Source organism: Sus scrofa, chromosome 5 (assembly GCF_000003025.6).
Source record: "Sus scrofa isolate TJ Tabasco breed Duroc chromosome 5, Sscrofa11.1, whole genome shotgun sequence".
Lineage (NCBI taxonomy): Eukaryota > Metazoa > Chordata > Mammalia > Artiodactyla > Suidae > Sus > Sus scrofa.
Window position 1 is genome coordinate 101,813,101 of NC_010447.5, and position 24,350 is coordinate 101,837,450.

The 24,350-nt window shown below is 49.3% G+C and overlaps 1 long non-coding RNA gene across 3 annotated transcripts in view; it reads left to right on the top strand.

Moving 5' to 3' along the window:
- The window catches only part of LOC102165008, a 35,233-nt gene continuing 13,751 nt past the window's right edge, over positions 2,869-24,350 (top strand). For 2 of the 3 annotated variants that reach the window (XR_002344359.1, XR_002344361.1), the window contains exons 1-2: positions 4,400-7,538; positions 19,944-20,025. This is a non-coding gene — a long non-coding RNA (uncharacterized LOC102165008). Of the gene's footprint in view, positions 7,539-19,943; positions 20,026-24,350 lie in introns of all 3 variants that reach the window. The other variant, XR_002344360.1, reaches the window with a different exon arrangement.

Sequence of the window (24,350 nt, forward strand, 5' to 3'; positions counted from 1 at the left end):
TGGCTTATCACTGGTATAAAACCATGTATAGCTATTATATCAGTGGCTCTTATATTGTTGGCACATGAATTGACTTCATCCTTTAGAGTGACTCTTGACTTCCGAAGAAAGTTAAAAAAAGTCTAAACTCCTTGAGATTAAAAGAATCCATACGCTGTTGGTTGCGAGACTCAAAAGGGAGGTGGCTGATTCAGCTTCTCAATGACCGAAAGATAGAAGCAGGTGAAATGTGAAGCTTATGCTCATAGATTTCATAACATACAGAAGGGATGCTGCAGGCAGCGGGGAGACAAGCTTTAGTGCAGAACTGGGCACTAGAAAGGCCCCCCGACGTCTCTTCTGCTGCTCGAGGGTCCATGAGTGCACCGGGTCTGGGAGTCTACTAGGTGCTCAGCAAGTGTTGGCTGGAGGCGTGGATGAACCCATGAGTACATGCAAATGCATCTGCTTCCCCCTTGGCTGCTGCTCCTGCTGGGAGGCTGAATTTTTTAACGTTGAAATTCCACAAGAAACATCTTAAGCAAGCCATGTGTTTGGGCCAGTCTGTTTCCAGGCTTGTTTGTGTTTTTCACATTCTTTTGTTGCCCTGCAATATTATTCTGTGACCTCGCTGATGAATTCCAGTAGGTCATTCCGTTGGGCCCCAAGGACGCTAGTAAATGAATCTTGATTTGGAATGGAATACGCAGGGTGTGTGGCTTGGGTTGGAATCAAATTAGGCCTGGCTAATTTTATTTTGGTTTAATCTATGTGGGAAAGAATAGAAATAGAGGCAAAGCAAATAAACAGAAAATAGTGGAAACTATTCCTGTATAATGATAAGCAGTCTCTGTAAGGAATAGTTCCAAGGGCCACAACCTAAATTATTTTTATTAAAAGTTTGGGGACAAGATTCAGCAATGGAAAGATTAACTTCTTCAGTCATCGTGGTTGGTGTTTACTTTTCTAGCTTTCTCAAGCCAGAGTCTCCACAGGCTTTTAAAATGTGGATGCTGCATAGACAAGGCATGTTCCTTAATATAGTGCAGGCTTCTTAATCTTCTCCAGGCTCTGTAAACGGAAAAGCCCAATCTTTGGGAAATCTCAGCTCCTGGGGAGGCGAAAGAAAAAGTTTCCCGTCGAACCATCCAGACTCAGTCTTGAGTTTCTCACGCAGTCCTAAGGTGAAAAAAATGTTGAGAAGGTGCACTGAATTCTTCGGCTAATCGTCTTTTAAAACTGACTTTCCTCCCTTCCGTCGCTTCCAACCTAGAAAGTGTGGGGCCCCCAAGACTTAACCTCGGTGCTCAGGGTTTGGGAAACTGGCTGCGAGCATTTGAAGGAAATGGGAAGCTGCCCGTGGAGGAGGAAGGCAGGCCATCACCGCGCGAACCCCCTCGTCTGGCCTTCTGAGCGGGGCGCAGGGAACCTGGGATTGTCGCTTGAAGAGAGTTTCTTGTGATTGCCTAGGAGGTTCTTACAAAGGAGAGAATGAGGATTGACCATTCGGAGTTTTGGGACTGTTCTGGACCATTGAATTTCCCCTCCTGTGGAAGTCAGTATTTGGTTCATTTACTAGAACAAGTTGAGCTTTCATTTAGAAGGGGAAGAGTCACCACAGTATTTCTACTCTTTCGTATTTGACCCGTGGATGTGGAGTAGGAGTTCAGGTCCTGAAGCAAGAGATGATATGGAACTTTCCAGTGCTTGCGGCCGGGTTCTGAGTACCTGCCTCCCACTTAGTTGCCTCATGTTGGTGACGTCTTCACTGGCCTGAACAGCGGGAATAATAATGGGTTTTCACCTGTCTAATGCAGGTGGCTAGACCAGATGACTTTATACAGCTCTTTGAAGCACTTGATGAGTGTTGGCTTTGGTCAGTTTCCTAGGAGCAAATCTCGGGTGGCAGTCTTCCAAAGGCAGAAGGACTGTTGGCTGCTTCAGCAAGACTTACGTACTTTAAAAATTATTTTGTTTATAGTATTTCCTATATGTAAAATTATACATATATGTACAATTATACACACACATATAAAAGACATATTCTGTACTTTTTTTTTTTTTTTTTACTGATGTTGCAAGGTCTTGAGTGAATACTGTTCAAACAGAAGGATACCATGATTTCACTTTTTTTGTTTTAGGAAGAAAGAGATGGTTGCTATTTCATATGTTCGCTTCGGATTCTCCTCATTCTCCCCAGTCACTACCTTTTGTTTTGTTTTGATTTGGTTTTGCTTTTGGAAATTGCATCTGAGAAATGTAAACTGACTGGCTCAGGCACTGTTGATAATGTTTTCCTTAAAGGAATTATTTTTAGTGAGAAAATGGTTAGATTAAATAAGCCCCATTCCATTTTTAGTGAGAAAATGGTTAGATTAAATAAGCCCCATTCTAATAAATGATCTTTTTAAAGGGTTTATAAAATTATGGATGCACATATGCAGATGCCTTAAATCTTTTCTGAAACAGTCAGGTATGTGAATAAATTAGACTTGAAATGCTCACTTTATTGAAGTTTAAAAGGGAGAATCTGAGTTGCATATCTAATACAATCACAACTCCTCATCATGGCAGGAAGAATGAAACACGTGTCCCGTATCTCTGGATGGCAGAATTCACTTGCCTCCTCTCATTGCCGTATTTTCCAAACTTTATTGAGCATGTTTGTTTTCATAGTGGAAAAGTCTCTTTTGTTTTTATAAAAATAAATGGATTGTTGCTGCAGTTTCCATCACGAGGCCCAGGAACGGATTCTCGTTGCATTTCTAGTGTGCTCCTGCCACCTTGTGCTTTCTGCAACCCATTGCAGTGCTCGAAGGAAGCAAAATACTTCGGAAGGCGGTTATTTCTTTGGAGATGATGAATTATCATAGTGGCTCGTATTTCAGATACCTGGAAGATGCATTTTGTGTGTGTTTGAGATAGAGAGACAGGGAGGGGGGGAAGTCTTTTGAAAGATTTGAGGAATTGTCTACTCTAGCACATCAGCATAAAAATTACATTTTATGACTGGGACCTGCACCCTAGCAAAAGAGAAGAGACTGGTTTTGGAACTGATGACAGTAAGCTCCTTGGGTAAGGTGTTAAAACAGGTTTGATACTTTGCTTGTTCTTTGAGTGCTTACCTTGCACCTGTGCCTAGAGAGCTCTAGGTGGCTTGAGACTGGGCTTCTTTCCGTGAGAGCCCCGGCCTGCTGTGCTTAGGTGCTGAGCTTCTCTCTTCCCATTTTCATTCCAGACAGCATTCCTCCTGTTGAGGCCGCAGATGCTTCTCTGCTCTGCTGCCCCGGAGGTATGCTGAGCCCCGGGAGGGGCGCCTCACCTGGACCTTTGGCCTTCCTGCCGGGGCCCCAGCAGTCCCGGTTGGGGGACTTGTCTGAGGAGCTCTCCGAGCTTTCTTTGGAGGCAGTCATTGAAATGCATTTGATTTTGGAACGGTGTTTAAAGAGCCGGGATGCCGCTGACGTCTGTTTGTCATCCGGGCAAACGCCTGTTCCTGGGACAATAGCGGGACAGTTTCCTAGCTTTGCTCAAATATTGACACTGCCAGGTCTGGGGCAGCCAGTTTTTACCCTTTGGACTCAGGCGTGCACTGAGGAATTATGACTGTGACGAAAGCCACAGAGTTACAATCTTGGGCTTGGAAGGTAGAGAAAGCAAGTCCATTGAGCACCCATTACTGGGCAGGCGTGGTAAAGGCTGTTTTTTTTTTTTTGTTTTGTTTTTTTTGTTTTTTTCCAACATGCATAGTCATCTGTAACGAAGAAAAATTATGAGATACACATCATCGTCCTCACTTCACACTGGAGCTGGGAGATGAACTGGCTCAGCCAAGGTCCGGTCGCGTGGACGTGGCAGAGCCGAACTCCGCACGCCCGTGTCTCTCTCTGCTCTCAATTCCACGCTCCTTAGCCAGCAGCCCATCGTTCCAGTGCAAACGGTGAGGCTCATGATGCTCTCGGCGGTCTGGCCAGGGAAGGCGAGTCTGGACCCGAAGCTGGAGAAGGGCCTCCTGGAAGGTGTGCTGGCAGCCGCCGCAGCACCTCCCCACAAAACCGCATCCTGCTTCCCGGCCGAGCCCAGGGCCTCAGGGTTGGCAGAGCACCACCGGGAGCTTGGAAGCACCTCCCCGGTACCTTCCAGTCTTCCCTACTTGGTCAGCTCTGGCTCGTTTCAGTGCAGAAACCTCCTACCTCCTCTCCCGGCCTCTCCCCTCGCTCGACCTCCAGGCTGCTCTTTGGAATAAGCTTTCCAAAGACCCAACCATATCGCGGTGCTTCTGAGCTTTCACTCTTCCAAAGGCTTCCTGTTATAATTCAGATGAAGCCTGAATTCTTTGGCCGAGCTGCTAGCCCCCAAAGGTCATTTGGTTTTCTGTTTTGTTTTGTTTTTATTTTTCCCTTTTTTTTTTTTTTCCTTTTCTAGAGCCGCTCCTGCGGCATTTGGAGGTTCCCTGGCTAGGGGTCAAATCGGAGCTGTAGCCACCAGCCTAGACCAGAGCCACAGCAACAGGGGATCCGAGCCACATCTGCCACCTACACCACAGCTCACACCAACGCCAGGTCCTTAACCCACTGGGCAAGGCCAGGGATCGAACCCGCAACCTCATGGTTCCTAGTCGGATTCGTTAACCGCTGAGCCACAACGGGAAGTCCAATACTTGTCATTTTCTGGCTTTTTGTTTTGTTCTGTTTTTGGGTGGTGCTTGCCACCCTTGTGCATGTGAAGTTACAATTAACTTTTCATTGGCTTGTTTCCCGCATGAACAAACTCCGCAGAGGCCGAGACTAGCCTAGATCTTGTTCGTTATGGTCCTCCAGGGCCTGACACATGGAGGGGGTGCTGGATCACTGTCTGTAAAATGGGTGAGAAGACCTGAATCCTCCCGATGTGCTTGCTTCCGTGAATCTAGGGGTTGGACGGGGACAACAGGCAGGACTGCAATAGCTGCACTAGGTGGCTGGCTCCGTGGCTTTAATGGTCTCACCGAGAGGCTCCCGACCCGGAGGGTGGCCTGAGGGTTCATTTCTCCAGCTCGGGATGGGGAGGAAGGTACTCACGTCTGCTGGCATTTCTGTCTGTGACTCTGGGGAGTCTTTCTATCCCAGATGCATTTTCGGAGGACACGGGAACCCTGCCTAATGAGAAAGCCATTCATTCTGAGTGGAGGAGGAGAAGAAAAAAAAGCGAAACAAAAGTTCCTTTCCTGGAGTTCCCATCGTGGCTCAGTGGTTAGCGAATCCGACTAGGAATCATGGGGTTGCAGGTTTCATCCCTGGACTTGCTCAGTGGGTTAAGGATCCGGCATTGCCGTGAGCTGTAGTGTAGGTCGCAGACGCGGCTCGGATCCCGCGTTGCTGTGGCTCTGGCGTAGGCCGGTGGCTACAGCTCCGATTCAACCCCTAGCCTGGGAACCTCCATATGCCACGGGAGCGGCCCAAGAAATAGCAACAACAACAACAACAACAAGACAAAAAAAAAAAAAAAAAAGTTCCTTTCCTGGAAACAGGCCACACTGATTATACATTCGTAATAATCAAGCCTGAAGCCCAGCTGTCATGTCCTGAAACAACTCCATTTAGCCAAATTACAGGTGGGCTCTTGTGGACTGCTTATCTTTTCCTGGCTGGCTGTTTTTGTTCCCAAATCTTGGGTGTGGAAAGGTGAGCCGGAAGCCAAGAGGGGTCTGTTCCCTGATTCCCTGGGGTGGCGGCCCATAAAGACGGTGCCCAGAAGAAACGGCCGTGAAGCCTTCTCGGTAACGCTCCTGGGGTGTGAGGGGGGTTGAGGGCCACGGGTGTGTCTGCAAGACGCTCGAATCCCTCTCCACCCTCTGCCAACATTCCGCCTGGTCAGGTTTTGCTGTCAGGAGTCACAGCCTGTTCTCCCAACTTGGTTTGTCTTTCTCCACTTTGTTCTCCGTTTGCCGCTGTGAAGCCCACGGGGGGGCCCAGCCCTGGGAGCTTCCTGGTGAAATAATCGTCTTTCAAGTGTGGGGCTGCTTTTCAGCTCCATCCTCCTTTTTTTGTTGAGTTGGAATCCCCGCCCAACTCACTCCAATAAACGTCTCCTCTGGGCGTTTTCCCCTCAAGACGTGGTAGGAACTCCTGATCCTTTGAGGGAAGAGAATAGGAAGCAGGAGCGAGGCCTTTGGGCAAGTCTGAGTAAACAGTGCTGACCTTGTGTAAAGGGCGCTCATGTCGCTAAACGGCCGTGGAAATACAAAAGATAAGAGGAAGGACACAGCAGCCCTGTCCAAATATGGCCCACTTGAACGCTGGATGGTATCTCGGCCTGGCAGGAAAATTCCAGATGTCCCTCTGGCTGCAGATGTTTCACCTTATCTGCCTCTGCTGATAAACGGAAGACGAGCTTGGTATCGGGAGGTGCTGGTTGTCTGAAGAAGTGCAGCACTGGTGTTGGGGCGCCTCTCTGCCCGCGCCCTAGCCTTTGCCCGACGCCTCGGATACACCCTGACTTATCATTTCACCCGGACCTGCCCTCAGTGGCTTCGTTTGCATGGCTTCTTCCAATGCGGATCCCAGAGGAGCCAGAGACGGCCCGTCCCCTGTGCCTCGGGGTGCTGTTGAGTCACGGGAAGGGGAATTCTGCCCCCCCCCCCCAAAGCCCAAAGCTGCTAGCGACTTTGTTTTTTCTGGCACACTAACTAGGCCCAAATCTCCTGGCCTCCAGTTCACACTCCCAGTGCCTCCAGCAGAGAGAAACGTGGCTCTTGCTCCCTCATGTTTGCACATATGACGAGTCTACTAATAGCTTCTGACCGGTCGGGCAGCCCTGCTTTTGAGCAAGCCAAACACTTGTAACCTGAACGTGGAAACACAGCACAGTTTTGTACAAAGAAGGCTGTGCAGATTTTTAACTCCTTTTGCTCCCGACGGCAGCCTAGGAGAGAACTTCCAAACTTCAGCAGAAATGCAGGACAGAAATGCAAGTTTAAGCTCCAGCTTCTGGGCTGCACACTTGAGCAAGATCATTACAGATAGAACAGAACCTTTGACCCGGGCAGTTCAGGCTGCGCTGGGAGGTGCATCTGGATGGATCCGCCCCGAGGTAGTGTATTTACAATGAGAATTGAAGGAAGAGTTTTGAAACATCCTGTCACAGGATGTACTGACGCGCCTGCCTGAACAGGCGGCGGAGGAAACCGGGAGCGGGTGCGGGATCGGTGACCACACCGCCCTCTGGTGGTTTTCCCGAGAAATAAACGAACGAGCTGCAGGTGGACCCAAGGTCTGCGGCAAATTGACCCCAATCAGCTCCCCAGCGGTGTGTTGTTGAGAGGGAGGAGGCGGCGAGGGAGGGAGGGGGAGAGACGGGAAGGGAGAGGATTCCTGCCCACGGCTTTCACCTCTGGGGCCCTAGCGACGGACCGGCCGACTGAGGTCCAGTTTGGGCCTCGGGGCAAACCCCTTGCCCCAGCTTTCCAGCAAGGGATGCTAGTGACAAATCTTGACTGCGTATTTGGACCAGGGCCCCGGGTTCCTTTCTAGCCGCCGAAGCTTTGCCCCTGCTGCTTCTGGCCTGCATTCCCTTTCGAGGTAAGTCCTTCTCTATGCTGGGGGGCTGAGGGTGGGGGTGGCCCCCAGCCCCTGCAAAGGCTCCTGAGACCAAGCGGCCTCTCTGGCACCCTCCGCTCTTCTCCTGGGTTCTTTTTTTGGGCCTGTCATCCTTTCAAACACTGGGGCTGTGCAGGGCACACGGAAGGGCGCTGGCCCTGCGAGCTCCCCGGCTGCCTGTGGGAGGAATGTGTAGGGCTGTTGCAGCCCTTAGGGCAGGACAGGCATGCGGAGCATCTCAGGCGCTGCTTTTTGGGCCCACGGAAGGGAAGTGTGGGCCGGGGGGTGGGGGGGGCTTCACAAACACCTCGGATCACAAGGCCCTCGGGCCGAGGATCGGGTTCTGAAGCCGGTCTGCTCTTCGAGTCCTTGCCTGCCCGCTGACCCGGGAACAGAGAGGCCTGGGGCCAAGGGATCGTGTGGCCGGCTGTAGATACTCAGAGTTACCGTGGCTCTTCGTCTTGGAGGTGGGTTGCTGTGTTGGTTTAGTCGGATTCAGCAGAGTCGGTAAACACGGGGAGGCAAGTGTGCTGCCATCCGTGTTTTCAGGGCTGGGGTGCAGGGCCCTGGCCCTGGGTTTGCTTCACCCTGGACCTTCCCGGCGTCTTACTTCATCCCAGGAAAGGAAGCGGACCATGCTGGGCGTTTGACTCAGACCCGTCACCGCGTCCCCGGCTGGCTCTCTCGTCACACTCCCTTTTCACTTGGTCATGAGCGTTTGCATGGAACGCTCCTCCTTACGAGGGCACCGGTCAGCCCCCGCCCCCACCCGCTTTCGTGACTCTCGGAGTCTCACGCGGATCCCATGATGTGGTTGACGGTGTCACAGGAGGCTCCGGTTTGGAATCAGGATTTACCCATGATCCTGAGGCGTATCTGGCTCTTGAGGAAAACTTACTGCTCCCCGCAAACACTGCAGCCACGTGGCGGCATCACCCTGGGTCGCTTCCGTCTCCATCAACGTCTCCCGGGACACATGACCGTGCCCCTTGGGACGGGCAACACGTCCCTCACACTCAAGGGGTGCACAGACTAGCCTGTGTGGCCGGTTCTGTGAGCCTGTCCTTGTGTCGGGGTGTAGACGTGCAAGGATTTCCTTTTCCCCGTAATCGCTGCTGCGTCCTCCCCAAACTCTCCGCCTGCGGGCTTGGACGCGCTTGACGGCGTCTCAGCCTGATTCTCCCACTTTCTTCAAAGTGTCGCTGAAATCTCAAGACTCGGGAGTGTTCGTTGTAGTTTCAAAATCATTTTCTGTTCAGAGGCCGCCTCCTGCTCGTGCCCACCCCTCAGGAAGCCAGGCCCCTCCCACCCCCGCGCCCTTGGCTGTGGTGCCCTCTGATGTAGGAGCTGAAGCTGGCAGTGACCCCTCTGGCTGGTCTGCTTCCAGCGAGGTCCTGTGCCCGCGTCTCCTCTCCGTAGGCGGTGGCTGCTCATCTGGCCGACACTGAGCGTCCCACGCAGAAGCGTCTGAGAGCAGTGTCTCTCTGGGGGCGCATGTGCTGGTGCCTCAGGGGTGCCCAGGCCGCCCCTGGCCACGCTCCGGGTGGAGCCCTCCCTCAGGTGCCATGTCCTCTTTCGGCCGTGGTACCCATCGCATCAGGGGAAAGCGAGGCGGCTGAAGCCCGGCCTCCGTCCTTGGAGTCCGTCAGAGCCAAGCGGAAGCTCTTCTTCTTGCTGCTCCCAAGAGGGCAATGCAGCCCACCTTCTAGCACCTTCTCTCAGCTGCAGCATCTCTCTGGCTCCCTCCTCCAGTCTCAACGCTCTGCCTCCGTTCAGACCAGAGCCAGCCTCCGAACCTCACCTGGGCGGTAAGGGCGGGAAGCACCAGCCCAGCTCATTCTTATCCTGCGAGGGCCCCGATTCCACACCCACCTTGTCCGTAGGGGGAGCTGGTGGGCAGACGGCGGCCCCGCTTCAGGACTCTCTCCTCCAAGAGGCCACCCTGTCCGTTTCTCACCCTCCTCTGTTACCAAAGAAGCGCATCTAACACGTGACCGTCTCCAGTTCCTGCTCGAAGGCCTCCCCCCATCCCTAAGTTCCCCAGACGGGGAATGTGGGGTGGAATTTTGTGGTACCTGCAGGCCTTCCTCCACAGGTCTTGACATGAAGTGGGAGACAGACGTTTGCTATGCGGTGACATCCCGGTCCTCGGCTCTGGCGTCATTCTAGAGCCAATCAGTCTGGACCTGGACCTGGGACCTGGGTCTTGGTAATTGAAAAAAAAAAAAAAAAATCCAGTGCTGTTGGTTCACAGCGAAGGTCAGGAAGCTGACCTGACCCCTGGAGGGCGGAGCGGGATCCGCAAGGACACCGAGTAACATTAATCCTGAAGCGAGACGGGGTAGAATAAGGCAGATGTGGTTCTCGAGCTGTGCCTGAGGCTTCTGTGCAAGAAAGTAGGTTTGAGGGATGAAGAATCGGGGAGGGGATTCTTGAACAGCCTTAGGTCCTCCCAGAATCTTTCTTTCCAATTATTTTGTTTCTCTCTTCAAAAAAGACGTGGTGTTTGTTTGTTGTTTGTTTGTTTTTGTGGTTTTGGTTTTGGTTTTTGTTTTTTTTCCAGCTGCATGTGCAGCACATGGAAGCTCCTGGGCTAGGGTTTGAATCCAAGCTGCAGTTGCTGGCCTACACCGCAGCCACAGCAATGCTGGATCCGAGCTGCCGCCATGATCTACACTGCAGCTCATGGCAACACCAGATCCTTAACCAGAGAGTGAGGCAGGAATTGAACCCACATCTTCATGGGTACTAGTCGGGTTCTTAACCTTCTGAGCCGTGTTGGGAACTCCTGCCTATGTCCATTTTAAACCAGTGACCCGCGACAGGTATGGGCTTCTCGTGGGTGGCTTAGCTATTCCTGGAGCAGCGTAGGTCCTGGCGTCGGCCAAGAGCACAGTCCCCAGCAGCTGCTCTCTCACGGCACTTTCACACCATTTTGTCAAATTCTCGTCACCAGTCTGTTTCTCAAACAGGTCTGGGATCTTGTCTTCTTGATCTTTTTCTCTCCATATCCTCCTGGAGTTTATCATCTGGTTAGAGATGTAATATCCTCCCACCCATGAAACACACACACATACATAGACATTTTAAACAGTAGAGGCACGGTATTACTCTTGAACTTGGGCACCCTAACTGAGTCAGCATTATTCATTGCAGCCAGTAGAGCCAGGTCCACTGGAAATGCATTTCTACCTGGTTGATTGGCAGTAGCTTTTCCAGTCGCTTCAGATTTCCTCAAGTTCTGATGTGCCCCCAGCTGTATCTTCCTCTAAGCTACATATTCACTCGATGGTTGATCAACCTGCTACAGATGCAGTAGTGTTGAGAAGGATTTTCATGAAGTCAGAGCACTTCTGAGTCTCTTCTTGACCAAGGAACTTTATTGTCTGTCTCCTCAAAGGTGCCTGGAGCTGCAGTAAAGCAGGCATTTGAAGGTCTCCTGTGCTTCTGTTCCTTTGGCAGGTGCAGCATTGTCACTGGAACAGCTTTTCTCAGGTGTTACCGATCAGAACCATTTGCCAGAGCACAGACTAAATGGAGAGAGGCCACATTGGAATAAACAAGATGCTTAACTCAGGGTGGCTTGGTAGCACTCTCGGTGCTGAGCGTGCGGTGTGCCTGTCGCACTGGGGCACGGAGGAAAACGTGGGGTCTGTCAGTTAAGAGGAAGACCTGGAAAGACTTGTTTCTCAAGTGCTTTTGGAAAGTACTTCAGACAAATAGCCTTAACAGGAAGAGATGCTATGTGGAATAATGAGTTTACCATGTGGTAATGTAGCCAATGAGAGTATAGGTAACTAGTTTGCAGTGCCGGCTCCATTCATACTTCCTCTTCTCAGATATAAACCAATAGCCCTGCTGAAAGGGTGAGTTTAGGTGGTCAGGTTGGCACCGTGGAACCCACACCCCTGTCTCCCAAAGACTGTTCCAGGGATGAAGAAAACTGATCTAAGCTGAAGTGGATTCTATTAGTTTCCTAAATGACCCCAAAATGATAGGTGATGGTGAGTTAGGTCTGGTGCCCCAGTGGGTTTGGCTTCGAGGGGAAGAAAGCAAAGATGACGACACCTTAGCAAGAGAGACTCTCTCGGTTTCCCTCCCATAAACATAGCGCCCAGGGCCCCATGGCAAAGCTATTTCATTGCCATTAGGGACTCAGGCTTCTTTTGTTCTGCTGCTCTGCCATCCTCAGCATGTGCTTTTATCTAGTGGTAAGCTGGCAAACACATCTTCAGTGACTGGGGCTTGGGAGGAAGGAGAGATAGGGAGCGAGTAGGGAAGGGAGGGAGGCTTGATTTGTACCAAATGCTGATTCCTAGACTGGAAATAGTCCCACCACGGCCGATTTCAGTTTCCCAGTGGTTTCATCACTAGTCTGCAAAATTCCTGACTGTTCGACCGTCTGCTGTCCCGAGCCCATGAGCCGGCGTTTGCCTTCCGTGTCTTCTTCCTCACGGTCCAAAGTGGCTGCCCCATCTCCAGCCATTAGAACTGCTTTCCAATCAGTTTCAATCAGCAAACTCTCTCCCCTTTAAGCTGTCTCCCAGAAGTGGCACACAGTCCCTCTACGTAAGTCCCCTTGGACAGAACAGAATCACGTGACCACACCTACGTGGCCCATGCATCTTTTACTCTGGGTTTCCATGTGCTCAGCTAAATTTGTGTGTCTGTTACCAAAGAAGAAGAGAGAATACATTTGGGGGAAAATTTGCAGACTCTTTTCCTTACGTTAACAACCAGGTGCACATCAATGTCTAAGTTAATGAGGAGCCAGAAGCCCAAGTTAAAAAGAAATTCGTTTTCAGAATGCGAGAGTCGGAGCGGATGTGCAGCAAGGCTGATAAGTACACAGCTCCAGATAGAGAAGAGCTGCTTATCGTTAAGATTTTAGAGTGACCAGCGACAATACCCCTTTCTCTCCTGAGCGGGAACCAATTAAGGGACAGATAAGCAAGGCAGATGGAGATAAAAGCATCACCTTTAACACTGGTTAAAGTGTTTGGAGAACAATTTCAACCCTCCAGGAGCAAGGGGGTCTCTAGCTTCACCCCCAAAATAAACTTACCACCTAGTCCAGGTAAAGCTGGAAAACGGCAGTGCTGTTCCCCTCCCTGCCCTGGGCAGCTGTCCTTGAATGCGCCCTACCCAGAGCCCCTTCCCCCCAAAAAGAGCAAGAGGCTACACTAAGTTTCTTCTTCTAAATTCACCAGTTAGGAGTTCCCGTCGTGGTGCAGTGGTTAACGAATCCGATTAGGAACCATGAGGTTGTGGGTTTGATCCCTGGCCTTGTTCAGTGGGTTAAGGATCCAGCGTTGCCGTGAGCTGTAGTATAGGTTGCAGACGCGTCTTGGATCCCGAGTTGCTGTGGCTGTGGTGTAGGCCAGTGGCTCTAGCTCCGATTAGACCCCTAGCCTGGGAACCTCCATATGCCGTGGGTGCGGCCCTAGAAAAGGCAAAAAAAAAAAGACAAAAATAAAAACAAAGCAAAACAGAAAACCAAATGCACCAGTTAATTGAGATTGATTGAGGGGTAGGGAGAGAGGCCGGGATACGCCCATCGTATTGAAACATGAGGAGTAAGTATTCCTGTCTACAAACCGTAACCTTTCAAAGCCGTTGAGGGTTCGCCAGCCATCCTACAGCTGGGTTCCAGGAAATCCCTCTGCGTCCTTACAGCAATCCCCACGTATTTAAACAAGCACAGACCGTTTCTTTTTATCTTATTTTACTTTATTTTATTCTTTATTTCTTTGTAGATGTATTTTTTTTACTGTACAGCATGGTGACCCAGTTACATATACATGGCTACCTTCTTTTTTCTCCCATTCTCATGCTCCGTCATAAGTGACTAGACAGAGTTCCCAGGGCTACACAGCGGGAGCCCATTGCTCATCCATCCCGAAGGCCACATTCTGCATCCACTAACCCCAAGCTCCCAGTCGCTCCCAGTCGCTCCCAGTCGCTCCCACTCCCTTCCCCTCCCCCTTGGCGACCACCAGTCTATTCTCCGAGCCCGTGATTTTCTTTTCTGTGGAAAGTTCTTCTGCGCCGCCATGTATTCAATCCCGGATCTAAGTGGCAAATACCATACGATGTTTCTTTTACAGCAGAAACGGTCCCTTCCTAAGACCTGCCGTGAAAGGCTGCCTGGTCTGGGTCAGATGCTGGCTGCGGAAGGAGTCCACAGGGAAGGTTCCAAGAGGGCCGGAGCGAACAAAGGATTGTTCGGGGAAGCGGTAAAATTTGAGCTTATTCTGAAAGCCTGGGCGGCGGGATTTTAATAGGCTGAGGGAATGGAAGTGTTTCAAGAAAGGGAGTTTCAGTTCCCGTCGTGGTGCAGCAGAAACAAATCCGACTGGGAACCATGAGGTTGCGGGTTCGATCCCTGGCCTCGCTCAGTGGGTTGAGGATCTGGCGTTGCTGTGGCTGTGGTGTAGGTCACAGATGTGGCTTGGATCTGATGTTGCTGTGGCTGTGGTGTAGGCCGGCGGTTACAGCTCTGATTTGACCCCTAGCCTGGGAACCTCCATACGCTGCAGGTGTGGCCCTAAAAAGACAAAAAGACAGAAAAAAAAAAAAAAAAAAAAGGAATTTCCTGAGAAACGAAACTGGGGAATGGGCACGGTTTGGGCAAGACCACGGGTAACCGTAAAGGCTGGGGTGCCTGCTGGAGAGCAGTAGGAAATCCAGCTGGAGAGATAGCTTGGGTCTGTGGTGTGGACAGGCCTCACCCAGCGTGCTAAGTAGATGGAGGTGGCACTGGTAGCCACGGAGGAAAAGCAAAACATGGAATTTTCCCCAGATTATTCTGGAGGAGGAATTACTCCTTTAACTTTTTAGTCGCGCAGACCCAACAGATTCCCCCCCCCTTTTTTTCTATTTAATCCAGTTAAAATAACTAGACCTCAGACATTCCACTTACAGGGTAAAGAGAAGTGAGTCTCAAGCTTTTGTGTTTATTGGAATAACCTGGAATACCCGTTAACATACAGGTTGATGGATCCTACGCCTATAGTTTCTGATGGAGGAGGTCAAGAATTTTCATTTTTAGAAGGTCCCAGGTAGAGTTCCCTGGTGGCCTAAAAGTTAAAGGATCCAAGGAGTTCCTGTCGTGGCGCAGTGGTTAATGAATCCGACTAGGAACCATGAGGTTGCGGGTTCGATCCCTGCCCTTGCTCAGTGGGTTAACGATCCGGCGTTGCCGTGAGCTGTGGTGTAGGTCGCAGACGCGGCTCGGATCCCACGTTGCTGTGGCTCTGGTGTAGGCCAGGGGCTACAGCTCCGATTCGACCCCTAGCCTGGGAATCTCCATATGCTGCGGAAGTGGCCCAATAAATAGCAAAAAGACAAAAAAAAAAAAAAAAAGTTAAAGGATCCAGCATTGTCACTGCTGCGGCTCAGGTTACTGCTGTGGTGTTGGTTTGATACCTGGCCTGGGAACTTCCATATACTGCAGGGTCAGCCCAAAAATAAAATAAAAATTGTATTTAAAAGCAAGAAGGTCCCAGGTGCTGTTGGCTGTGACTGGTCCCAGGATCACGCTTTGAGCATGGCTGGGATGAATGCTGGCTTGGGGTACATCCTGTCTGGCTTTGAATGAATGAATGAGAATCAATTCCCTGCATCATAAAATGAGAGCTTAGGTGAGATGATGTCTGAGGTCCTTTTGAGTCTATGCTTTTTCTAAACTCCAGGATACCCCATTCATATTTTTTCCCCTTGAATAAAAATCTTGGCGTTTGCTAAGATTGCCTTTCTCCCCTGTTTATGCATTCATTTTGTATTCTGCACAAGGGCTCGTATCAGGACCTAGGTGGGAAGCTGGTGGCAAGTAATTGGACTTGAGATGCTTTCGCAAGAGCGAAGCCCCCCTTCACGTGGGCCTTCCACACTTAGGAAAAGAAAAAAAAGGCAGCAGCTATTTCAAATAGTGTCCATACAGCTTTCACAGGTAAGAAGGGAAGGGAGGTGACTTTTTCGGTAAAGGAAAGGTGCGTTTGACCCAGCGCCTGAAGCTTTGATGAGCATCCACTCCAGCTGTTCAAAATGTTCAGCCTTCAGAAAATATTTACACGGTTCCCAAGTGTCCCAAACAACCAGCCGGATGTCTGGCCCAAGGCGTCAGGCCTTCCAGGCTCAAACTCTGCTCAGAGGACCAGGGCAGGCCTGTCCAGCCACAGGTGGAAGGGCATTTGTTAACAGTTGCAGCAGAAGCAAAGCCCTTTGCACTCTTAGTGGCCTGCCTGCCCTTGGCCTAGTGAAGGTGACCTGAGCAGGAGGAGCTGTGGGCAGCCAGCGGGCACACCTACCAGCCTGGGGGATTTCCAGAGTTGCCCTGGGAGTGGTCAGGGGGCTGAGGCAGAAAGGTGATGTGTCCAAGGCAAGCAGATACTGGGGACAGGCAGCCCTTGGCAGCCAAGGCAAGATTCTGAGGGATCAGCAGGATATTGATGTTTTTTCTTTTTTTTTCCAAGTAAGATGTGTTTTGTGGTTTCCAGCAAATGAGGAAGCGGTCACCCTTTTTGCTGAGAACGCGCCCACATGATTTGAGCTGTGGGTGAATTCTCCCATGATCAGGAATTCTTCCAGAAGTTACTAAGTGTGAGTCTCCGCCCGGAGCCAGGGTGGCCTGATCTTGGCAGTCTGGCTGAGTAAACAAATGAGGGCGAGGCAGAAGGAGCCGCCCCCACCGCTCCCGTCTCTCACTCAGGCAGGGCCTGGCCCCCTTGACCTCGCCCTGGCGAGGTGAGACGCCATCCACGCACCGTGACTTCTGCTTCGGGAGCTAGGCCGCTATCTTTAAGGCTAGCTGGCTTTTCGGCCACTTCCCGCGCCTTTCTCTTCTCTTCCTCGTCAGTCTTTGTTCTCGGATGGTCTGGGCAGACCTCGCTACCCCAGGCCGTTAGATTGTCACTTGCTTTGCAGTTGGGCCGTCTGGCAGCGTGTTCCACACGGTGCGTATTCATAACCAGCATTCTCAGTCTGTGCCTCTGTTCTGAACCTGAGCACTTGTCCTTGTCAGCAGAGTTCCTGATCCCAAGGTCGGGATGGGAAAGAGGTCGTTGGGAACCATGCGGCTGACAGAGCACTTCCAGCCGCCCTGCCGACACGTCGCGGTCCGTCGCTTCCGCTGTCCCTTAAGCTCTTTATCCTTGAGAGCCAAGTTCAGGCATCGTCTCCTTTGTGCAATATTTCCTTTTCGTACCAATCTGTCCTTTAAATCTTCCGGTAATGATTTCAGGCGTGAAAAGTGAATTGTTTGCATGAACTATGAATTCATCACAAGGCCCAGTTTTGAAGTGAACCGATTTAACCACAGTGTAGGCTAAGCCGGCAGCTGCTAAGCGGTACAATTTCATGGGATCAGGAAGAACTGCCTCCACCCGCTCCCTAGGTGTTCTCTTGTTCTTGAAAACGTGGTCTAATTCAAAACTTTGATTCCTATTTGCTCCCTTATCTCCTGGAGAAAGGTCATCCTGCAAGCTTCTCACAGAGGTTTATTTTAGTGCGAAAGAATTCAGAGCCCTCTCCAGAGGCTGTTTTGATAGGGAAAGAGCTTGAGAGCGGGGAAGGGACAGGAGCGTCGGGGGAGGGGAAAGGAAGGGTTTATCTTGGGTCACTGAAGATAAACTCTGTCTAGTTTCTAATTTCACTAAGGGTTGAAGCCTTCTAATGAGTTAGTGCAGTGAAAACCCAGGGTAAAGTGGAGTTCAAATTCAACTCCTTGAAGCCGGACAAGGGACAATTGATACTATCCATCAATCATATGTTAAAACTCTGTCTGAAATGGTTTCAGAATCTTTAGATGGGAAGGAGGTGGCAGGCTTGAAGTTCTTTGTGTTGAGTGTTGCTGTGCTACCAGAAACCAAGCTATGCTTTGATGTATTGGAGACTCCAAGCTGCAGTGCATTCAATCCTAAGAAATGTTAAAATATTTCAGTGCTTTTCTGGGAGAGGTCACTAACTCATTTCTGCACCTGTTCTCCTGGAAGCCGGGCCAGTTGGGTATGGACTAGGTCTTGATTTGATGTCACTCATAACCACGGGCAGCTTCATGAAGGACCTTTTCCCCGAGGCAAGGCTTGAGGGGATACCAGTTCGGGAAACCATTCTTTTCCTTTCAAGAAAAGTCAGTGCTGCCTTGCTCGGCCAGTTTCCATGGCTGCATCTCTGTGCATGTGGATATAGGAAATGATTTGCTTTTAATTGTCTCGTTTTGGGGTCTGACCAGAATGAACTTTGTGTTTTTGCATTTGTGATGTTTATACAATGTCACAGTGTCTGCTGACAGAAAAGCATCACTTAAAAGAGAACGTTGCCGGGTAGTTGCAAGCCTGAGATGAGAATAAAAGAGGTGAGACGGTGGGCAGGAAAGCAGGCAAATCATCAGACACTGACAGGCTCAGGATTCATTTTTAATTTTTGGAGAGTACCTGTCGAATCCAAATAAGAATACGACGCACGTCATCCGTCTGCTGTTGTGTGCGCACGTTTGCAGGCTGTTCTCTCGACACCCAGTTTTCTCAGCGGTCACATGGGTGGCACACCCATCTCACGATGCCTGCCTTCCCCATCTTTCCACAGAGGGGAGCTGTAGCTGCACTGAGAGGACGCAAAGAGCCTTCCAAAGACCAAAGATGGAGTGAGTGGTAGTGAGGGTGACCACACGTGTCTGTTTATCGACGGACAGGAGACGGGCAATAACTCATCAGGGTTGCGTTGAAGATTTCAAGGTGTTGAAATCAGACGTTTGGCTCTTAATCCAATGAGAATGAAAGATGACCCGTCTCTAGTGTCAACTCAGGACGAGTCATTTCTTTCTTCTGGGATGGGAATCTTACCCACAGTGGTCTGGAGCATTCCTTTCAAAGTCATACGGTGTTTGTTTTGCAAAACGATGGTCCCTCACAGGTGTGCTCATTCGACAGGATGCTAGCGTCTGGTAAGTGGAAAAGAAGAACCTTTTATTACGTGTGGAACTCAGTTGGCCAATATATATCGATGCTTTGCTTTGGGTTAGGAATGTTTTAGTCCATAAGTCCCCGACCTTAAGGAGCTTCCACTTGAGTGGAAGGAGACATAGTAAAAATCTAATCACTGGAGTTCCCATGTGGCTCAGCAGGTCAAGAACCCATCTAGCATCCTTGAGGATGCAGGTTCGGTCCCTGGCTTTGCTCAGTGGGTTAAGGATCTGGCCTTGCCAGAGCTGGGGTGTAGGTTGCGGACGTGGCTTGGATCCTGCATCGCCGTGGCTGTGGTGCAGGCCTGCAGCTGTAGCTCCAGCAGGGCCCCTAGCCTGGGAACTTCCATATGTGACAGATGCGGCCCTGAAAAGAAAAACAAAGTCTAATCCTGAAAGAAATAAAACAGATCACGGGTTAGAGGTTGGCCTAAACTGGTCAGGGAAGATCTCTCTGAGGACAGCCGTCTGAACTGGGGTCCGAATGTCGGGGAGAAAGCCGCCTTTTGACAGTTTTGAGGGCGTAGGGCTGAGCTCAGCATGTTGGACGGAAACCAGGCCAGGAGGCTGGGATGGGACGGAGGAGAGGGAGGCGGCGGGCGAGGGAGAGAGGGGCTGGGTGCCCACGACTTTAGACACCACGGGGAGATGTTTGTCACAGGGCCGTGGCAAGTCACCGCGTGCTCTGGGCAGGAAAGCGGTGTGGGCTGATGTGGTGAGAACGAATCGTTTAGCTGCTGTGGAGACGATGGACAGACAGGACAAGGGACGGAGACCTGTGAGTGGCCGGAGACCGGGGTCAGGGGGAGCCGTGGAGGGAGGGTGCAGTCGCTTTAGAGGGATTTCCATCTTGTCGTCAGAGCCATCAGGACCGGGAGACAGACTGGCTTCTGCTGCAGAACATCGGAGAGAAGGAAGAACCAGGGATGGCTCCCGAGCTTCCGACCTGAGCAGCGAGTGGTGCTGCTCTTGGTTGAGGCGTCTGGTGGTTGGGAGAGAAGGGGAATTTGACAGGGAAAAGATCCTTCTTTTCAGATCGGTGCACGGGAATTGCTCATTTTGTGCCAGGTCATCCCGCTGCTGTCATCGGAGAGCTGCACTAATACTTCCAGCCTATAGGGGACGCTTTTAGGGGACCCTTTGGTTCCCAGTACTTAGGGGCAGACACTGGGTGGCCTGGGTGAAGCAGTAACACTTGATTTCTTTTATTAGCCACCCGCCTCCCATCCCCGCCCCAGGCCAGACTGAAATAGTACAAAGGAAGTGAGTTGGGACTCTCCTTAATTCTCCCGGCAATAGAGGACCACTGTTTTATTTTCAATCAAAGGGTTTGCTTGTTGGCTTCAGGGGCTTTGGGAATAAGTGAGTGATAAAAATCAGCCTTGAGGATAAGAAAGTAAATACAAATAAATCCCTCACATTCTTAGGGCCAACAACCCCCGCTGAAAAGAGGAACCGTGTCTAAAATTCCTGATCTCGTTGGGCTGTCATATGCAGCGAGATAAATAGGTAGGTAATCCTTTTTTCCTGTGAATAAATATATATACAGTATGAATATAGAATATAGATAATATATGATGTGTAGTATATAAGTATATATTATAAACTATATATAAAATATGCCTATATTCACAAGAAAAAAAAAATCTATCAATCCCTCTCTCTTCCTCTCTTCCCTCGCCTTCCCCCTTCCTGTTACATGTGAGAGAGCAGGAATATTCACAACTTTGGATCAAAACAACTGAACAGAATCTTGTAAGAATATTGTCTCATTCTTCTATTTGTTTCTTCTTTCATCTACTCAGTCATTTAGTCCGCCAAAAACACTTACTATATTCTTTTTTTTTTTTTTTTTTATCTTTTTGCCATTTCTTGGGCCATTCCCACAGCATGTGGAGGTTCCCAGGCGAGGGGTTGAATCGGAGCTGTAGCCGCCGGCCTACGCCAGAACCACAGCAACACAGGATCCGAGCCGTGTCTGCGACCTACACCACAGCTCACGGCAACGCCGGATCGTCAACCCACTGAGCAAGGGCGGGGATCGAACCTGCAACCTCATCGTTCCTAGTCAGATTCGTTAACCACTGCGCCACGATGGGAACTCCACACTTACTATATTCTAAGCATTCTCTTAGCCTCTGTGGATACAAAGACGAATCGTCTGTTGCTACTTATTATTAATTACTATTAACCCTTTTATCATTAAAATGAGTAACCACAACAAGTTTAGTGTGGATTTCAGATGCATTTTGTGTCAGCTCCTGAAAAGGGTACATGCCCGCCTAAGGGGTTGTCCTGAAGTCAGCGGGTACCCCTGAAGGCTGCTGCGTGGGGTGTGACTTGAGTGAGCTTTGCAGGTTAGAGAGATCACTATAGCAACAGTACAGAGATGAAAATTACCTGTCACCTGCCCCCAGACCGCTGCCCTCCCTCCCAGGTGGCTCAGTGTATATAGGCCTGTGACTTTTCACCACTAATTAGAGTATTCCGTTCCGCTTAGGAAAGACCCATTCGTAATATGTGCCTTCCTGAAATTCTATGAACAAAGGCTTCCAGGTCAGCGTAAGAAAATGGCCCGACCAGTTCATCCCAATAGCTTTTAAATCTCATGGTAATGTAATTGTTTTATTGTATGCTGTCACGTGAGCAGTTTTCCAGTTCGAGGATATTCGGAGGAGGCCTGTGGTTGATCTTTTGCTCCACCGGCCTCTTCGTTCCTCCGAGCCTTTTCCTATGAAGTCAAGCAAATGAAGTAAGCCGGGTAGAGGTGATTTCCTTTGCAATGATGAAGGCTTGGAGCAGAGTTCCAGTGAGACTTCCTCCCATGTTTAAAGCATCCTTTGTAATTAACTGCATCCAAAAAACGCTGGAGTTCCCGTCGTGGCTCAGGGGTTAACGAACCCGACTAGCATCCATGAGGACGCGCGTTTGATCCCTGGCCTCCCTCAGTGGGTTAAGGATCTGGCATTGCTGTGAGCTGTGGTGTAGGTTGCAGATGCAGCTCGGATCCCGTGTGGCTGTGGTGTAGGCTGGCAGCTGTAGCTCTGATTGGACCCCTAGCCTGGGAATGTCCATGTGCTGCAGGTGTGGCCCTAAAAAGACAAAAAAAAAAAAAAAAAAAAAAAAAAAAAGAGCCCCTCCCCCCCAAGTATCTAATGTTGGGGATGCTTTTTTTTTTTGTTTTGCCTTTTTTTCCCCCCTTTTCTTCCACTGAAACTGAAGATGTTGATCTTCTGGAAGTGGCTGAGGAGCAGGCATGTGAGTTTTCTCCTGGATGGGTTGCGCATCTTTCTATTTGTAGGCAATGCAGATGCTACGACTCAGGCAGCAGTAGCCCAGGCAGAGAAATGAAAGGTAGATAAAAAAAAAAAAAGGAGGATATAAATTGCCAATTTCTACTCCACAGCACTCGTGTAATATCATCAGGGGACTGAATGAGAATAAGTTATTATAACCTAGCTTATCATTCACTTCCTTGGCAAATATTTGCAAAGTGCCCACCCTGTGCCCAGCAATGCCAGGTCAGGGTTATTTTGGCACAGGCTTGGAGAAAGTTTGATATATTCATTAAGAAAAAATATGAATTCTTTCAACCTTTAAAGCCATTAGTGCTTTCTTCTGCCAGTTTGTTTAAAGCTTCATTTATTAATTCACTCTGCAAATATATTTATTTTGGTTAATTATTATGGAAAAGACTAGGCTAGGTTTCAGTGTTCATGAAAGAACCAATAAAGATACAGCTTTCAAAGAGCTAAGGAGCCCACTGCCTTTCCGGGGTTCCCGGGGTGTCCGTAAATGCATGAGTAGCGTTAAATCCAGTATCATAACCAGCAGTGGTTTGAAACACTCTTTTGGAATGTCCTGGGGTAGAATAAATAATCCTGATTATAAAGTGCGAGGTCCCTGGGGAATATGGTCTTGGACCCGCCAGAGATGGGATGAAAGGCACTCCTGGTCACTGGGGCTGTGCGAGACGACAGCTTCAGTAACAATCTGTCACGTCTCCAGGTCCCCGACGGGGACAGAGCCGCTGCCTCACCAGTGCCTCCTGTATCCTGCCCGTTCTCCTTCACTGTGCTTTGCATCCTCTAGAGCCTCCCGAGTTTTCCTCTTTGGCTCTAATGAACATTTTTCTCCAAAACTTGTTATCAGAGTTGCTAACAAATCTTCCAAGTTCAAGGCCAGGAATGACAAGCCATGTACAGGCAGAGCTGAAAAAAATTCTTAGGGTCAAGTGACTGTGAGTTTACAGTATTTTCTTTTTTTTATTAACATACACACCATGAAGGCATGCTGGTAGGATGGTGGGATACTCTAGGAATAAGATCCTAGCTTTGGGAAGCTGAGGCAACTGTCAGGTCTGGAGATAGCTAGGCAATGTGAGGAGACTTCCCTAAGAGGATTTTTGGAAAATGGGTCCAGGGAAGAAGATAGGGCGGGGAGAGTATGGCTTCGAGTGGGAGGGAAGGGACTCCTTGAGACAGGGCTCTGATTTTTCCCAACACCTCTGTGAGGAAGGTTTCTAGACGCCCATGGGACATGTCCCTTCCATTTATAAAAGTAATTGAATTTGCAGAGAGATGAGTGATTTGGCTTGAAAGCATGTACTTAATAGACTGGCTGTAGTCCCAGGCAGACCACAGGCTTTCCAGCTAGATCTGCTTTGGAGTCCTGACCGGGCTGCTTGTGGAATTTCTGTGATCTTGTTTGAGGTATTTCATCTTCTCATCCATCCAGTCAACTTCCCAAAGCCTGGACGGCTACTGAATGATTAAGTAACTATATGTGATGTACCCATGTCAGGTACACGTTCGCTTTTTGATAAATGGAAACTAATATTATGACAAAGTTACAGAAGGAGGTTGCAAAATCTTTATTTCCTGAAGATAGTGAAAAAGCTAGAAAGATTTTCATTAAATTGTGATATTAAGTGTGGTCCTGGAAAAGGGGATTTGAAAACCTTCCCTCTGCTCCCAACAAATACATTTTATTTATTTTTTTCTCAATACAAAACACTGTGGGGTTGATAGAACAATTCAAAAGATTTACGAGTCTACAGTAAACCTGTACCCCCACTCCCTCCAGTTTCACATCTTTCCCCGGTTACCTGAAAACAAATACACGTACACATTTGCATGTACACACTCTTTTTGTAAAAATGGAATTATAGTGTGCACGTTTCTGCAGCTGTTTTTTGTTTTTTGTTTTTTCTTTTTCCGCTGTACAGCATGGGGACCAAGTTACACTTACATGTATATATATATTTTTGCCACCCTTTGTTCTGTGGTGATATAAGTACACATAGTTCTCAATGCTACACAGCAGGATCTTATTGTAAATCCATTCTGAGAGCAATAGTTTGCATCCGTTAACCCCAAGCTCCTGATCCCTCCCACTCCCTCCCTATCTCCCCAGGTGACCACAAGTCTATTCTCCAAGTCCATGATTTTCTTTTCTGAGATGTTCGTTTGTGCTGTATATTAGATTCCAGTTATAAGTGATATATCATATGGTATTTGTCTTTGTCTTCCTGACTTATTTCACTCAGTATGAGAGTCTCTAGTTCCATCCATGTTGCTGTAAATGGCATTATGTCGTTCTTTTTTATGGCTGAGTAGTATTCCATCGTGTATATATACCACATCTTCCTAATCCAATCATCTGTCAATGGATATTTGGGTTGTTTCCATGTCTTGGCTATTGTGAATAGTGCTGCAATGAACACGTGGATGCATGTGTCTTTTTCAAGGAAACTTTTGTCAGGATATATGCCCAAGAGTGGGATTGCGGGGTCATATGGTAGTTCTATGTATAGATTTCCAAGGTATTGCAGC